The following is an 18,532-nucleotide window of genomic DNA, read 5'->3' on the forward strand; positions in this document are numbered from 1 at the left end:
CCAGAATTGTCTTGGTCTGGTTCCTCGTAGGCGCTTTCCTGCAGGAAGCTTGGAAGGGTAAGCATTAACCAATTGACAGACCCAACAGACTTTTGTTACCCGTTCAGCTATTTCCTTTCGCTGTGAGTCAGTTAGTGGAAAACTCTGTTCTTGATCCTTCAGGAATGCCTGCAGTTTCTTTGAACCAAGGTGAGTGAGTTGATGTACATTTTTAACATAGTGTAGGGCTTTCTGAAATTGCAGGCTGGGCTCAGTGAAATCGAGGAGTTCAGTGTCAGCGTCCTTAGATGTTAAGTTGTCGGGGTGCTCCAACGTAGTTAAATCTCCTGACTTATGTTCCCCCGGTGTGGAAAGTGTTAACATGGTTACTCTGTTTAGGGCTGCCAATTTAGCCTCTTCATCCGCCCTTCTGTTCTCGACTGCTACGGGATCATTTCCTTTCTGGTGTCCTGGACAGTGCACTATAGCTAGTTCTCTAGGGCTTTGCACTGCTGAGAGGAGGCGGAGGATCTCATCTCTGTTTTTTATTTCCTTTCCCACCGAGGTTAATAGTCCCCTTTGCTGGTAGATAGCCCCGTGTATATGAGCGGTAGCAAAGGCATAGCGGCTATCTGTGTATATAGTGGCCTTTTTGCCTGCCGCTAGCTCTAATGCCTTCGTGAGGGCGATCAGCTCTGCCTTTTGAGCTGATGTTCCCTCCGGGAGGCTAGAGGACCAGATGACTTTAGTTCTGCTAACTATTGCTGCCCTAGCTTGCCGCTTACCGTCCTGGAGGAAGCTACTGCCATCAGTAAACCATATGACCTCAGGGTGGGGCAGTGGCTGATCCTTTAAATCCCGTCGTATACTGGTTTCTTCTGTCAGTATATGTTGACAGTCATGAGTGACAGGTCCTGATGATTGTTCAGGTAGTAGTGTAGCCGGGTTAAGTGGGGCGGGGGGTCCCAGCATTATTCTGTCCTTGTCAAGCAACAGGCTCTGATAGTGTGTTATTCTAGAGTTTGATAGCCATCTGTCTGGTGGCTGGCAGATGATGCTCTCTATGGCATGGGGGGCTATAATGGTTAGCTTCTGTCCCAGCGTTAACTTATCAGCATCCTTGATTAGTAGGGCCGCCGCTGCTATAGCTTTTAGGCAATGGGGCCATCCACCAGCCACTGGGTCCAGCTTTTTAGATAAGTAGGCTATAGGATGCAAACCCAGGTATCCATAACCTGCAAAAGCCAGCAGTCCCAAGAAACTCTCTGAGTTGCCTCCTGTTAGATGGGGGTGGTATCTGCACAACGGTTTGTTTTCTGGGCTCAGTGAGCCATCGTTTACCGCCCCTAAGGCCCAGGAAGATTACTTCTTGCTGGTAAATTTGGGCCTTTTTGGCAGAAGCTCTATACCCGAGTTGAGCAAGCTCGGATAATAGTGCTTGGGTCCCAGACTCACAGTTTTCCTTGGTGTCAGCTGCCAGTAGCAGGTCATCCACATATTGAAGCAGGGTGACTTCGGGGTGCGTAGTTCTGAAGTTGTTGATATCTCTGTGGAGGGCTTCATCAAAGAGTGTGGGGGAGTTTTTGAACCCCTGTGGGAGTCTAGTCCAAGTTAGTTGACCAGACGTTCTGGTTTCTGGGTCTACCCACTCAAAAGCAAACAGCAACTGACTATCTTTATGCAGAGGCAAGCAAAAGAAAGCATCTTTTAAGTCCAGAACAGTATACCATTTTCATTCAGGGTTTAGAGTGCTAAGCAGATTGTATGGATTAGGTACCGTGGGGTGAATGTCCTGCACTCTGTTGTTGATCTCTCTTAGGTCTTGAATGGGGCGATAGTCCCCAGTTCCTGGCTTTTTTACTGGTAGCAGGGGAGTGTTCCAGGCCAATTGACCGGGCCTTAGGACCCCTAAGGCCAGATATTCTGATATGGGCCTTATCCATCTTAGCTCTTGCTCAGAGGATATTGTTGACATTAATTGGGGAGGCTGAGGTTTTTAACTCCACTGTTATTGGAGGTTGTTTCATCGCTAGGCTTAACCCAGCAGTTTCTGCCCAGGCATCTGGGTAATCTGTTATCCATTTCTGGGGTAGCTTGCCTGTTTGATCAGTCTTGGGGTGTGTAAAGAGTTGATGTTCATCTTCTACTGACATAGTTAAAGCCATGACTATAGGAGTTTTTACTGAAGGATTTAGAAATTCCATTTGGGGGCCTTCAGGGTTAAAAGTTATTTTGGCCCGGAGCTTGGTGAGCAGATCTCTGCCCATCAATGGGGCTGGGCATTCTGGGATCACTAGGAAGGAGTGATGGACTTTTCCTTTCCCCAGGTCCATGGTCCTATTAGTTGTCCAAGCCCAATATTTACTGCTGTTAGCCCCTTGAATTAGAGACCTTTTATTTGATAGAGGGCCCAATGGGGCCTTAAGGGCTGAGTATACTGCCCCTGTATCCACCTCAAAGTTTACTGGGGTCCCCTCCACTTCAAAAGTTACTTTGAGCTCGGGGAGGGAACCCAAGCCCCGACTTTTTTAGTTATCCTCCAGAGTCAGAATGGCTGGCTGGCGTGGCTGTCTCTTTTTAGGGCACTCTTTGGCTTAGTGTCCTTTTTTTTTTTTTTTACAGTAGGCACACTGATCTGAGGCCAGGGGTGGCCTCTGGAGTGGGCCCAGGTATTCCTTCCTGTCTCCCTGTTTCTTAATTTCTGGCCTATTTGCTGTCGTGACCAGGACCTTAGTCAACGCCTTAGTCTGTCTTTTGCTTCTCTCATCCTCCCTTTGCTCCCTTCTCTTCCTCAGCTTCTCTCTTATAGTATACTTTCTCGGCTTCTCTGACTAAATCTCTCAAGGTCATATCTTGTAATCCATCTAAGTGTTGTAACTTTCTTTTAATATCCAGGGCAGCTTGCCCAATAAAGGCCATCGTGTCAGATGCCTTTTGATCCTCTGCCTGAGGATCGAAAGGAGTATATCTCCTATATGCCTCCATAATTCTCTCTAGAAACATAGAGGGAGATTCATCAGGCCCTTGAATAATCTCTCTTACCTTGGCCAAATTAGTTGGTTGCCTAGCGGCTGCTCGGAGACCCACTATTAGAGCCCGGCGATAAGTGGACAGATGCTCCCTACCTTCAAAGGTGTTGGGGTCCCAGTTGGGTTGGTTCAAGGGGAAGTTGTGTCGGTCACCCATCTGGTCCGAGGATATTTTTTTTTCTAGCTTCCAGGAGGATTCTCTTTTGTTCCTCTGTCGTGAAGAGAGTCCCTAGGAGTTGTTGGCAGTCATCCCAAGTAGGATGGTGTGAAAACATCAATGACTCAATCAGACCTGTGAGCCGGGTGGGGTCCTCGGAAAAAGGGGGATTGTTATTTTTCCAGTTATATAGGTCTGAAGAGGAGAAAGGCCAATACTGGTAGGCTTGCATTTCTCCTCCATGGCCATCGTCAATCATTGGCCCTTAAGGACGGAGGGGGAGTATCACGGGGGCTTCAGGGTTTTTAATCATTCACCGTTGGCGAGTTTCTTTAGCCGGGCCAGCTTCCTCCAGGGGAGGAGGGGCTGTGTGTGCCGCGGGGAAGTCATCTGGAGGGTGCTGGGCCGGCTCAGCCTCCTCCAATGGTGGAGAGGCTGAGTCAGCAGCAGGAGAATCACTTAGAGGGTGTTGGGGGTTGGGGGACGAGGGCAGGAGATAAGGAGGGGGAGGAGAGTCCAGTAGAGTCAAATCTTGAGACTCAGGGAGAACAGAGGGTTGAGGAGGAGGAGGAGCAGAGGGCTTGAGAGATAGAATTGTGGGGGAAGGAATAGGAGCGGGGGCAGGGACAAGGAAAGGCTTCACCCATGGAGGAGGAGATTCGCAGAGGTCCTGCCAAGTTAAGATATACGGCTGTTGATCTGGATGGCTATGTGGCCCTGGCTGAAAGACAATATCTCTGACTTTTCGAATTAGTGGGGAGTAGAAAGATCCTCCTGGGGGCCATCCGACTCCAAAGGTAGGCCATTCTGAGGCACAGAGAGTCTGCCAGGTTCGGCGTTTTACTGAAAAAGAAAGATTCTGAGCCCTGAAGCGGACTTCGGTCCAGTGATCAAGGGTCAGGGACAGAGGCGTTGAAGTGCTCTGTCCCATAATGAAAGATACACAAACAGTGAAAGCAATGTCACAGGACACAGATAAGACAAGACAATAAAGACAGGCAATGGACGTCCAACACTGAGACCAGGACTGAGTAGCCGGCAAAACCCGATGGGCTGGCAATACCGAATCAGAAACAAAATATCACTGAGTCGAGGAGACTATTGTTCCTCGATTTCCCGAGTCCTCTGGGGCGTCCCCCAGGGACGTGACCTGTGGCTCTGTGACACGTCTGTCAGCCACCTTTGGAGAGAGCTCACGCTCTTCACCGACAGCCGCTTTGCCAGCCCTAACCTGAAACCTGAAACCAGAAACCTGGAACCTGAAACCAGAAACCTGAAACCTGGAACCAGAAACCTGAAACCTGGAACCATAAACCTAAAACCTGGAACCAGAAACCTAAAACCTGGAACCAGAAACCAGAAACCTGAAACCTGGAACCAGAAACCTGAAACAAACCTGGAACCAGAAACCAGAAAGCAGAAACCAGAAAGAGGCGCCTTACTTACCCCGAGAGGGGTCCATTGGGGGTCTTTCGTCTGCCGCTGCCAGATCTTGCTGGGGCCTCCAGATGTAAAGGTCGGGCGAGCGTCGGAGGAAGAGACCACCAAGAGACTGTCTCATGCAACAGCAAAGGGTTTATTGGGGGTCCAGCATGCTGGGGCTCAGAGCTCACTCGAATAGAGCAAAGAGCCCTGAGAACAGCTTAAGCAGAGCTTATATACTTTCCTTGGAGAGGGCAGGGAGGGAAGTTACATTCTGCAGTTTGGCAGTTGGGGACAGCACATTTTGGGATCAAGATTAGCAAACAGTTCGCAGTTGGGGACAGCCCATTCTGGGAACAAGATTAGCAAACAGTTCTTAAGATTTCAACAGTGTTTTGTTAAGCATACAGAAAAACGGAGTGACAAGTACCTATTTTATTAACCTTTCAAGTCAAATGTGTCTAAAAATATATTCATTTCTTCTAGATTTTCAAATTTATGTTTTAAAACGGTCCCTAATGATCCTCTAGATTTCAGTGATATCTATTGTAATATCCATTTTTTTCCCTCTAATTTTACTAATTTGAGTTTTCTCTCTCTGGATAGTTTGGCTAAGAGTTTTTCAATCTTGTTTCATTTTTCAAAGAACCAGCTCTTTGTTTCATTTATCCTGTGTAATATCCTTTTAGTCTCTCATTAATTTAAGCTCTGAACTTTATTTCTTTGCTTCCACCAGTTTTAGATATGATTTTTGACCTGTTTTTTTTTTTTTTTAAGTTATGGAATTGCATTATTAGGTTATTTATCTGAGATTCCTCTGAATTTTTAATGCACGCACTCCTAGTACAAACTTCCCTCTTAGAAATGATTTACTGTATTCCATAGATTTTGTATATTGTCATTTGATCCTAGGAATTTTTAAAATTCCAACCAATTCCTTTGATGACCTAATCATTCAAAAATGTATTGTTCAATCTGATTTTGTTTGTATAGTTTCTATTTGATTTCTAATTTCATTCCCTTGTGATCCAAATAAGAAAATTCCCTTTTCTGTTTTTGTATTATTGAGACTTGTTTTAGTGCCTACAATGTGAACTATGTTGGAGAAAGTTCCATGATCTGCTGAAAAAAGTGTGTTTTCAGCTATTGTGGGAAGAATATTCTGTAGATGTCTATTGAATCCATTTGCTCTGTAGTGTAATTTAACTCTGTTGTTTCCTTGTTGATTTTATTTTGTCTGGATGACCTACAAGTTAGTGAGAGTAAGGGTTTGGAGTCACCCCACTATTACTGTATTGGGATCTATTTGTCCATTTATGTTGCGGAGTGCTCATTGGTGCATATATATTCACAATCATTTTAACTTCTGGTTGGATTATTCCAATTACCAATATGTAATCACTTGTCTCTTCTGAATAATTTTTGCTTAAAGTCTGATTTTTTCCAGATATGACTGAGCCACTCCTATTTGTTTTAGGGTTCCATTTTCCATCTTTTCACTTACTGTCTGAGTACTGTTTTCCTCATATGTTTTTTTGTATGCAATTCAGAGTTGAAGTCTTGTTTTTTATTTTAATGCACCAGTCTATATCTTTAATTGGAGAATTAAGACCACTTACAATCAGGGCTATTGTTCAAAGCTATGTAGTAATTCCTGTCATTTTGTTGTTTCTCTAATGTTTAATTTATTCCTAATTCTCATTTGCTTACCTTCTCTTCCAATGAGATTTTTTCTTTCTTTTTCATGCTTTCCTGGTTGTTTTATCTGTTTCTTTTGTACATAGAATTTCTTCAATTATCTTCTGCAGTTTACTTCAGTTTATGCTTAATTTTGAATTTATTTTTCAATTATGAAGAATAGCTTTGCTGACTATGAAAATCTATGTTGACAGTTATTTTCTTTCAGAGTCTGAAATACATAATATGTATTTCAAATATAGCGTTTTGCTAAGATATCTGTCATTCTCCTGGATTTGTCTTTATGAGGGACTTGGTGGTTCTTTCTTTAAATATTTTTAAATATTCTTTCCTTTCCTTATATTCCTAGAATTTTAACTATAATATGTTGTGGAAAGTTTATTTTCTGGTCCTGTCTAATGTGTGATTCTAAATGCCTCCAGTAATGGAATGTCCATCTCATTCTCCAGATTATGGAAAATTTCTGGTGTGATTTCACTGAATAAATTCTCTATGATTCAATCTCCATCACTGCTTTGAAAGGAGAAAATAACCACCAATATAGTTGACAAATTGAAATCGAACCAGATATTAACATATTTAAAAAACTCATTAAAAATGATCTTTGCAACTCCACTGAGCAAAATAAAAGAGGTGGGGGGAGTAATAATGTAGAATAGGCTAAAAGTCATTATTTAAGAATGTAAAATCTTACTAAAACAATAGGAAAAAGAGCAGAGACAAAAGAAAAAGTGAAAAAAGAAAGAAGAGAGGGAATGGAATAAAGTTGAGATAGGTGAAAAGGGGTAAGAGAGAAGAATTCAAATTAAAGAGATTTTAAAGTGCCCAAGTTTAGGTTAAAGTATGAAAAAAAAATGAATCAAAGCAAAACAAAATAGGATACAAGAAGAGAGAGATCAATAACAAACAAATACTAGTATTCTTCCTTGTCCAGGTATATACAAGGGAGACTTTTTTTTCTGGGATTTCTAGTTTTATAGTCTGCCAGGCTTTAGGGATTTGGCTTGTCCAAGCCATGATGATGTATCCTCCAAATGCTTCTGAGCATGGAGAAGGTGACTGAACCAACTAGACCCACACTGGTGTGGGAAATGTATATTTTTTTCCTACATCTAGATCAGGCTCCTCTCTCTCTTCCAAGAGCTATGCAGCACTCAGTTCTGGAGTGTATTCACCTGGTCCTTTCCCCATACTCCTTCAGAAAGATTCAGGTGGCTTCTGTAGCTGTATGGAGGACCAGGAAACTGGTGGGCCCTCCTTGAGTTGGGGTGTCCCCATTCCAGAGGTCAGGTCTTTCTCTGTGTACCAGACAGTGCTCAAGCATGGGGAGAAAGCTGCACATCTGGGTTTTGGTGGACACATTGTTCACCAAAACATGTGCTCAAAGCCGCACTTGAGGTTTGGGCAGACACCTGTCTCCAAGGGCAGTCTTGGGTCTGCTTTTATTGTCAGCAGGTAGGTAAATCTCAGCAGCCTTCCGCTTGCAACTACCTCACTGTATGGGGTCTACTTCAGTGGCATTCTCCCAAGTCCACACTGGACCAAAAGTAAACATCGGCCAGGACAATGTGGCAATATTTGCTGTGCCCCTAAACCACTGCCAAAGACTCAGTGCTAATGTGGCCTTTCTTCAACAGGTACTCTGGGGGCAGGTGAACATCAGGCAAAAGAAGGAAGTTGGACTCGTACATTGTGCCTCATACAAAAATTAATCTGAAAAGAATTAAAGACCTAACTATAAGAAATAAAACCTTTTTACATTCTTAGAATAAAAGGTACGTAATTCTCCATGACCCTGGATTTGGCAATGGAAACAGATATAACACCTAAAGCTAACAAAAAGAAAAAGTAGATGTTAGATTTTATTAAATTTAAGATTCTTTTCTTCCAAAGACATTATCCAGAAAGTGAAAAAGACAAACTTAATAAAAAGGTAGCATAGTCATAAGTGATCTATCTGATAAGATTTTAGGATTCAGAATATGTAAAAAAAATATTCTAATGCAACAACTAAGTGCCTAATAGCCCACTTTGTGTTTTAAAAAACAAAAATAATCGAGGCACAAAAGGCTGAGGCAGGAGGATTGTAAGTTCAAGGCCAGCCTCAGCAATTTAGCAAGGTCTTAAGCAATTTATTGAGACCCTCAGCAACTTAGCGAGATCCTGTCTCAAAATAAAAAGGGCTGAGGATATTGCTCAGTGGTTGAGAGTCCCTAGGCTCAATCCCTGGTAGAAGGAAGGAAGGAAGGAAGGAATAGAGAATCATTTCTTCAAGGAAGACCTATAAGCACCCTGCAAAGACAATAAAAAAATGTGTAACAGTGTTGGTCATTAATTAAAATCAAAATCATAAATATACATACCACTTACACCCACTAGGATGACCACCATACTTTTAAACAAATGGAAAATTAGAAATGTCAGCAAAAATATGGAAAAATTGGAATTCTCATAGATTGCTATTAGGACATTTGATGGCTCCTAAAAATGTTATATGTAGACTTACAATATAAGCAAGCAACTCTAATCCTAGGTATCTACTCCAAATAATTGGAATGGATATTTAAACAAAATCTGTGCATAAGTACTCATAGTAGACTAGTCACAATAGCAAAAACAACCCAAATGCACATCAATTGATAAACCAATAAAAATTGGGGGTATATACCTATAATGTAATATTGTCCTCTGAGGAGTACAGTTCTCATTTGTGGTAAAACATAGATGATCCTTGGATTATTCCAAGTGAAAGAAGCCAGTCACAAGATATCACACATTTTATTATTCCATTTATAGGGCTCTTAATTAGCTTGGGTCACTATAATGGATTACCCCAGGCTGGTGGCTTAAACAAAAATTACTTAATTCTGACAGTTCTTGAGACTGGGAAGTCTGTGATACAGATGCCATCAGATCCTATGGCTGGTGAAAGCCTATTTCCTAATGTGCTCTTTGGTATCCTCATATGGCAGAGAGCAAACAGAACACACTCTTTTAGGGGACCTACTCCCATTCATAAGGGGTCTGCCCCCATGACTTCCCAAAGACTCCACCTTTTAACATATATCTCTGAAAAGTCCCATCTCACACTATCACATTGGAGCTTGGGTTTTCAACATATGAGATTTGGGGGAATGAAACAATTCAATTCATAACAATATTAAGTAAATTGATAGGTAAATTCATAGACAAAGAACAAGATCAGTGGTTTCCAGGAGCTAGGAGAAGAGGGGAGGGGAGAATGAATGCTATCAGATTTCTATGAGCTTTCTTTTGGAGATGAAGAAAATGTCTTGGAAGTAAATAGAGGTAGTCATTGAACAAAATTTTGAATGTGCTAAATGCCACTGGATTGCTCACTTTCCAATGCTGAGATTTTCATGATGTGAATTTCACTTTAATTGATATAAAAAAAAAAAAACAGCTTCACAATTTTCCCCAAATCCTAGGCTTTAACTCTTCATCTTGAATTCATTTATTTCTGCATCGATTTGGGCTAAAATGTTTGAAAAGTGTAAAACACTGTGCACACAGTGATTTCATATAAAACCAGTGGGTTGATATCATTTTCTTTATCCTATTCACAAATTACTTCACTGGTGCAGCAAGAAAGTGATAACTCATTTTCTACAGAATAAACAAAGCACAGATATTGCCGTATACTGTCATTTTCCCGTGGTTCCTCAGGTTTACCAGATACAGTATCTGCTTCTTCCTGTGTTCTTTCACATCTAGTCCATGGTCATCATCTGACACTTGCTCATCCTAGTTTTGCTTCAGCTACAGGGCAACATTGCAGCTACCTACACAAAACAGATTGCCGACATGCTCAGGTCCCCACCTTCAATGTGTAATCACTGTGTTTACATGGGGACAGTTACATGCTATCACCTTGGATTCTTTGGGGAAACTGTTTTATTCACATAACACCAGAGGGGATAAAGAGCCTCTTCTTTAACATTTCCAGATCCTGGTTATTCAAAAGACGGTGCCTGGACCTGTAGCATTAGCATACTGTCAAGAGTTAGTTACGAATGCAGCATCTAAGGACTCATTCCAGGTCGACCGAATTTGATCAATATTCTGTAACTTGTCAAGTATCCAAGATGATTTGTATGGACATTAGATTTTGGAAAACATAGTACAGGTCTCCATTTTCATACTCAAACTATTACATGTTTCTCTTCACTGGTTCTTTGAACCCCCAAATGCTATGCTTCTTGAGGATTAAGAAATAAATTTTGTTAATCATTGTATCCTCACATGCACAGTTCTGGGCTCACCCTTTTCCTTAAAAATATATATTTCAGAACTAGTGGGGGAATGGAGTCATTTCTACAATCCCTTCCAAAGAGTTTCCTTTTCTAAGTCATCAGTAAGTATACTACTCTGGGACTTCAGCAAATGGTTTGTATAGGTTGAGGCTGTTCCCCAAACTCACGCAGGAGTTTAATCCCCAAAGATTTATGGTAATGATTTTAAGAGGACGGAAACTAAGGGGCTGGGGCTATAGCTCAGTGGTAAAGCACTTGCCTAGCACTCGTAAGGCACTGGGTTCAATCCTCAGCACCGCATAAAAATAAATAAATAAAGATATTATGTCTATCTACAACTTAAAAAAAAGAGGATGAAAACTTAGAATCTGAATATGGTGTTCTGAGCTGAGGCCACTGGGAAATAATGAAATTATGATTATATGATTAATGTTGTGGCCCATGTCTGAATAGTGGTAACTTTATAAGAAGACAAGGGAGATGACAAAGAAAGAAAAACATACACAGTCCTGCCATGCTATGTTATAGCCAATGAAGCCCTTACCCAAAGCCTGAAAAATGATGTCTGAACGTTGAGCCTTCAAAACCATGAGCCAACATAAACCTCTTTTCTTTTTAATGTAGACTGCCTGGGGTAATTTATTATAGTAATGAAAACCTGACTAATATAGTAGGGACAATGATAGAGTTCAAGCTCGGTTCTGTGTAGATTTTCCACACCAAGATTTATATAGCATCACAAAGCTAATAAAGTGAACAGCGTAATGAGAAGCAATGGTAACAGAAGCCAAGTTTCTTCTGCTTCCCCAGAGCTGAGGATAATTTGGCAGTTCAATGTCCCTTATTTGCCAATATAGTTCTATGGCCCATTTCTCATTATGGAAAATGGCCCTGTTGGGGGGAATGTCACTCTGTCTGGGTGACAGGAGTCCATGTGGGAAGGTACAGCTCAGCATATTTGCTGCTTGTCTTGCCTGGCAATGAGTGACAGAAAATATTAGGAGGAATTCCCATTTGAAAGTTCCCTCCAACTCCACATGCTGTGCTCAAGCCTGAGTAAAGATATATTACTAAAAATGTATTTCTACTACAATAGGCTCAGTTTCTTTCTCTATTTCCTGCTTTTCTCACATATCAATCATCCTGATTGTAAAACAGGCACAATTCTGTCCTCAACAAGTCCCTTGTCCAGTGATGAATTTCTAGGCAAATAATTGGAACATACTTCTCTAAGTATTGTAGTGGAGGGGTAGACAGAGGGACAGAGAGGTGCGAGTGGTTAAATAATGCTAGAAAGAGAGATGAAATGGGTATGGAGCAGGGAAAGAGGGGGCAGACAGAGACAGGGCTCAGGGCAGCCTTATTAATTTATGGTCATGTCTGAACTATTTCTCTGTGTGGTGTTTCCTATAGCTTTATCATATAGCTATACCAGAGCAAGAAAGCGGTCTTACATCAGCTCTAGTGGGTCTACATAGAGTTGAAGCAAGTTTCATAAAAGCACATTTGACCTTATTAAGTATCATGAACCCCTGTGATTTCCATTATGCCTGCTTTTATTTTTTTTTTATTTTTTTTATTGGTTGTTCAAAACATTATAAAGCTCTTGACATATCATATTTCATACATTAGATTCAAGTTGGTTATGAACTCCCAATTTTACCCCAAATACAGATTGCAGAATCACATCGGTTACACATCCACATTTTTACATAATGCCCTATTAGTAACTGTTGTATTCTGCTACCTTTCCTATCCTCTACCATCCCCCCTCCCTCCCCTCCCATCTTCTCTCTCTACCCCATCCACTGTAATTCATATCTCTCCTTGTTTATTTTCCCATTCCCCTCACAACCTCTTATATGTAATTTTGTATAACAATGAGGGTCTCCCTCCATTACCATGCAATTTCCCTTTTCTCTCCCACCTCATGTATCTGTTTAATGTTAATCTTTTCTTCCTGCTCTTCCTCCCTGCTCTGTTCTTAGTTGCTCTCATTATATCAAAGAAAGACACTGGCTGTGGTTTCCTCTGAATCACATCATGGTGGGCAGCCTTGACTCACTCCGTAGCTCAGAGGAAAGCTGTGATGTTGGCTCTATAGCTTCCCTTTCAGATTAAGGACGTCATCTCCTGCTTACATTTTAGTAAGTGTTATTAGTAAGAGGAATGAATGCTCAGTTCCATCAAGAAAGATTGAGGCGATCATGAGTATTTCCCTCTATTTGATGCGGACATTAAATTAGTTTTTCTGATGTTCTTGAAAAACTTATATTCATAGGATAAATTTAATTGGTGTATGATCTACTTTCTTACATAATTATGCAGTTGTTTCACTACAATTTGTTTAGAACTTTAAAAAATTTGTGAACATGGGATTCACTGTATTTTGTGTACAGTCCTATAAGCTTTAAAATGTACAGAATTGAGTAACCAACACCACAAGTTAAAAAAAAAAAAAAGCAGTAGTCAAACTTCTAGGTGTTTCATAAATTCGATTTTAATGGTTTATTTGAACCAGTACTCAAGTAAGTTCCACATATTACACTTAGTTAATATGTGTCCCAAATCTCCGTGTGGACTTTAGGTTTCTCTCCATCCTTCCCCAACCTTCCTCGCAAGGAATTTGCTGACGAAACTGGGTCATTTGTCCTGTGAAGCTTCCCACAAGTGGAATTCTGCTGGTCACAAGCCAGTGGTGTTGTTCAACATACAATATGCTGTTTACTATATTATTCTGTGTTCCAAATCTCTACTAAATTGAACCTGGAGGCTTGATAGTTTTCAGGATTGATTTGGATGGGTGAAGAAGACCCATTCATACATAAATTTACATATTTCATAAGGATAGATAGACAGCTTGCATGCCACTTTTTGTAATGGTAGAAGTAGGTAATGATCAGCACTTAGATGCATGTAGCAGAATGATGGGTCGTTTCTTCCGCATTTATTCATTAGAAGAGAAATGTTGCCTCATCTAATTTTTGGTGACCTAGTTGTATGGAAAAATGTAATAAAATGCTGACTTTCCCCTTTCCAAGTTCCAGTGATGACCAAGGTGATTTTTTCCCCTTATGTGCCATTTTGCACTGTAGTTTTATACATTCTTGTGTTCAAATTCATTGCAGAAATCAGTTATGGTGTTGCTTAAATTGCACCAATTTGACCTATAAAAACTTACTTGAATTGACTTCAGATTTGTTTAGACACGACCCTACTATTTGATAGAATATGCTATCTATTATAACAAAATATTCCAAAATCACCTTATTTATTTCCTGAGAATTCAAAACAGTCACTCTGAAAAGAGCTTTGGTGCCTTTTCGTTAAAAATGACATTTCAAGACTACAATTTGTGAGCTATGGGGACTCTTTCCTACTGGTTTATCATGTTATATTTTCAAGGCATTTTCAGAACACAAAAGTAGGACATATACATATATCTGTCCGTATGTACGCAGCTATCATGTATCTATCATCTGTCACCTCTTATGTATCTCTATGCTTTGAATTCCACTACTCTAGGATACACTGAGGGATGATAGAATATCATATAATTACTCATTTGGTGAATCCCCAAATACACATACCCAGTGGTTTCAAACATAAATAACTAGCAGCACTATCATCAGCAATATATTTACTATAAGCAGGTTGAGAATTTTTTTGCTACAGTTTCTCCCCCTGAGGGAATATATCACTGTGGATATAAAATCATTTGATTGTGTTTTCAGAATCAGTTTTAATAGTTCCATTCTGAACATGTCACCAAATAGAAATAGACTTAGAATTACTTTTTCCATCTACCTTTTCAAGTTTTCAAGGATCTTATTCCAAAGTCAAATGTATGAAACAAAGTATATTTAAAGAGGTCTAGTTTCTAACTTCATTCCTCCTATAATATTCCTATTTCCACCCCCAACTATAGTTTAATACAGACATATATCCACAATTTGGTATTCCAATTTTCTTAGACAATGGTAACAAACGATATACATATTATCCTCTTTATTTTTAAGTAACAAAATATTCCATAAAATTCCAAGTTAAGATAAAGAGATACTCCTCAACACTTTTCAAGACTTTCTAATACTCCACTATAGAGTGCTATAGTTTATTTACAGTCTTCTACTGATGGCCAGCTGAGTTGTTTCTAGTCTATTGATACTTAAAATATTCCTGCAAAGGATGTCTAAAGCATATGATTTTTCACAATTTTTGACTGCTTATATTTTGCATCAGTGACTAGAAAGGAATTGCTGGGTCAAAAGGTAAATGGATATGTAATTCTCCTGAAAATTCTCATCCATGCCTACACAGGAGTTCTTTAATTTGAATTCCCATCAGGGATACCTGAGAATGCCTGACTTTTCCCCTACAACTTGGACAGTAGAGAATGTTATCAAACATTTCCTTTGTTGCCAATTTAATAGGTAAGACATAGTATCTCATTACAATTTTACCTTTCATCTTTTTTTTGTGAATAGATGTGAGCATATTTTCAAAGGATTATGAGTCATAGGTATTATGATTCATATTTCTCCATGAAATTTGTTATGTTCTTACAAATTTTATGCTAATATTTTAAGGTCATTAGTCTTTAGAGATGTTCTAATTTGTATTTCTATTTTTATGCCTTTTGTACATTAGAAATACTGCTTTTAGATATAAATTGCAAATAATTTTCCAATTTGTCAACTTTCTTTTTACTTTATGTAACTTTCTTTCTTGTAACCATGCAACCATTTTTATTTTTGTGTAACCACCTTCATATATCATTTCACTTATGGTCTCTTAATAAATGATAGTGGCAAAATTAGTACAAATAGGTCCGTGTGCTTTTACCCAAGCTCTACCAATATCTTTCAAAATTATACATATCTAATTATATTTCTTATATGATTATACTGCAATATCTAAATCAGTTTAGTACTACTTACTTCATCAGATTTTACCAGGTTAAGGGCATTCATTTTTGTGTGTGTTTATGTGTGTTTCAATGTAATTTTATCACCAATGTAGATTTATTAACCAACAACACAATATTACATAAATGGAATACAATAGTTTGTGGCCTTTTAAGATTTTTTTTTTTTCCCACTTAGCCTACTGCCCTGGAGATCACTGTTGTATAAATGGTCTGTTGCCTTTTTTATTGCTAAGTGATATTACATGGTATGGGTATATCACCGTTTTACTGTTTGCCCATCAAAGAGCATTTGGGTTGTTATAATATTTGGAAATCACAAATAAAGTCATTTTGAACATTTCTTAGATAGCAAAAGGGACCTTAGAGATATGATGAAGGTTAAGGAACTTGAGAAGGAGAGATTATCCTGGATAATCTGGGTGGACTATAATCATGTTGAGTTGTTAAAAGCAGAAATCCTTTCCTAGCTATATATAGTCAGAGAGAGAGTGAGAGAGAGAGAGAGAGAGACAACAAAAAGAGGATTGGAGAGACGTGACTTTACTGGCTTAGAAGGTGGAGGAATGGAACCATATATAAGGAATACAAAAACCTCTGCGAGCTGGAACAGGCAGGGACATGAATTCTTCCCTAGAACCACAGAAGAGAATGCAGCCCTGCCCTGTCAATACCTTGGTGTTAGCCCAGTGAGACCCACGCTGGACACCCTAGCCACGAGAACCATGCCAACTTTAAGACAATAAACTTGTGGTGCTTAAGCCACTAAGTATGTTATAGCAGTAACAGAAAATGAATGAAGTTTTTTTAGAAAGCTAAATAAACTTACTATATGATCAAGCAATCTAATCCATGTTTTGTGTTTTCACATCCTATCATGTCTACAAATCTCACATCTGAGTATGTAAATGAGATATGCAACACGTCCTTATAGAATAGGCTTTGTGTTAGATGGGGGCTATCTGTAGGCGAATGTATGTTCTGAACATATTTAAGGTAGGTGAAGCTAAGCTATGATGTTCAGTAAGTTTGGTGTTGCAAATGTACTTTCAACTTAACGATATTACATTTTTAACTTATAATGGACTTATTGGGACTTAAACCAGTCACGAGTCAAGAAGTATATGTATTCTAAAAATGAGTTCTTTGTGACATATGCCATTTGGAAATATTTTCTACTAGTCTGTAACTTGTCATTTCATTCTCTTAACAGAGCAAAAGCTTTAATTCTGATGAAGCCATTTTGTCAGTATTTGCTCTTAGGTTCAAGCTTTTATTGATGCAGACATCTTCATCTTGCCATGTATCCTGAAGAGTTTCTTCTGTGTTTTCTTATAATTCATTTATCACTAGAAATTTTATATTAAATCTGTGCTTTATTTCACATGTAAGACATCATTTATAAATATGCTATATTCTTTTTTGCATATAGATGTCCAATTGTTCTATTTGTTCAAGACATATTTCTTCAATCAATTCTTGTTGCTTCTTTGTCAAAAATAAGTTAGACAGACCTTACTTTGTGTACAACCAGGGAAGTGAAAAATACAATGAATCCAAGAATCCTGTCATGTATAACTAATTAGAATAAATAAATAAACAATAATTAAAAAATAAGTTAGACATACTATTTAGAGGTATTTCTTGGCTCTTTAATCTGTTCAATTCATCCTATGTCTCCCTTTGCCAATACTGTACCACACTGTTTCAATTTCTGTATATATATGTATGTATATGTATACATGTACATATAAATCTATGTATATTAAACTAGATTAACTGATTCTTCTGTTTTATTCTTCTTTGTGAAAAACAGCAATAGTGAATTCCACTCTAATCCAAAAGTAAAACATCTCCTAAAACATCAATGATCAAAACAGTGAGGTATTAATGGGTTGACCCATAAAACAGCAGGAAATCAAAAAGTAGACCTAATTGCATGTGGCAATTTAGTATATGATACAGAAAAAAATCTCAAATCAATAGGAAAAATATGAACATTTAGATTAGTAGTTTGGAACAGCTGGAAAAAAGATAAAATTGAATCATTCCCTATAATGTATAATTAGGCTTTCGAATGGATCCCAAAATTTAAATGAAATCATACAGTTATCAGAAGAAAACATGGATAAATCCCTTTATATTTTGGGAGTTGGGAAATATTTTAATCTATTACTCAAAATCCAAAGTGTCAAATAAAGAATAAAGATAAGGTATATTTTATTACATAATAAATCTTTACGTGACAAAAATATCACAAGCAAATCAAAAGAACACATTACAATCTGGGTAAGGGAGAGTATTACTAACAAAACAAACAAATTCTGAATTTTTCTGACAGAGTGAGAGATTTCAAAAACAGAAAAGAAAAAAGGCAATGACTTTACCAAAACAGAGACTAACTAAATAAATAGAAATTCACAGAAAAAGAAATGTAAATGACTTGCAATCATATGAAAAGATGTTCAAGCTTGTTTATACAGTAGGAGAAATGTAAATTTAAATTATAATAAGATATTATTTTTTTTACCCATCAAAATTGCAAAAATCCCCATTGCTCAATATAGTATATGGTGAATCTGTGGAGATACTCATTCTCATGCATTGCTTACAGAAATGCAAAGTGTTCAATCTTTTTGTAAGGGAAGTTAGCAATACCCAGGAAAATTGCATCTGCACATTTATTCTTGGACCCAGCAGTTCGACTTCCAGAGTCAATCCCGAAGATGCACATTACAGTAATTGCAAATTTCTCAAAGTACCATTTATGCCCATCATTACTTTGACATTTTCATAGTTTTAAGATTCAATCTTATTATTGAATGGCCAAATAAAAAAAGCAAATATGCCATCATATCACATATTAGTTTTTAAAAGAACATTTCAATACCCTGTTTTCATTTTATTTAAAATTTAGTATAAAATAAATATCACTCATTTGGGTAAAGCTATTGTGCCTTTTAATGACTCCTTCCCCACCAACACATTTACACACATATTTTGAGACTTCTTAGACTATACCAGAGAATATATCTTCATATGGCCT

The 18,532-nt window shown here is 38.6% G+C and overlaps 1 long non-coding RNA gene across 1 annotated transcript in view; it reads right to left on the minus strand.

The window, feature by feature from the left end:
• The window catches only part of LOC124096462 (uncharacterized), a 48,032-nt gene extending 43,037 nt beyond the window's left edge, over positions 1-4,995 (minus strand). Inside the window, exon 1 of the long non-coding RNA XR_009227283.1 lies at positions 4,612-4,995. This is a non-coding gene — a long non-coding RNA (uncharacterized LOC124096462). The remainder of the gene's footprint in view (positions 1-4,611) is intronic.
• Positions 4,996-18,532: the final 13,537 nt, after the last annotated feature.

This window comes from Marmota monax, unplaced genomic scaffold (genome assembly GCF_021218885.2).
Source record: "Marmota monax isolate L192 unplaced genomic scaffold, Marmota_monax_Labrador192_F-V1.1 WCK01_AAM20220418_F8-fsc00004, whole genome shotgun sequence".
NCBI classification, from domain to species: Eukaryota; Metazoa; Chordata; class Mammalia; order Rodentia; family Sciuridae; genus Marmota; species Marmota monax.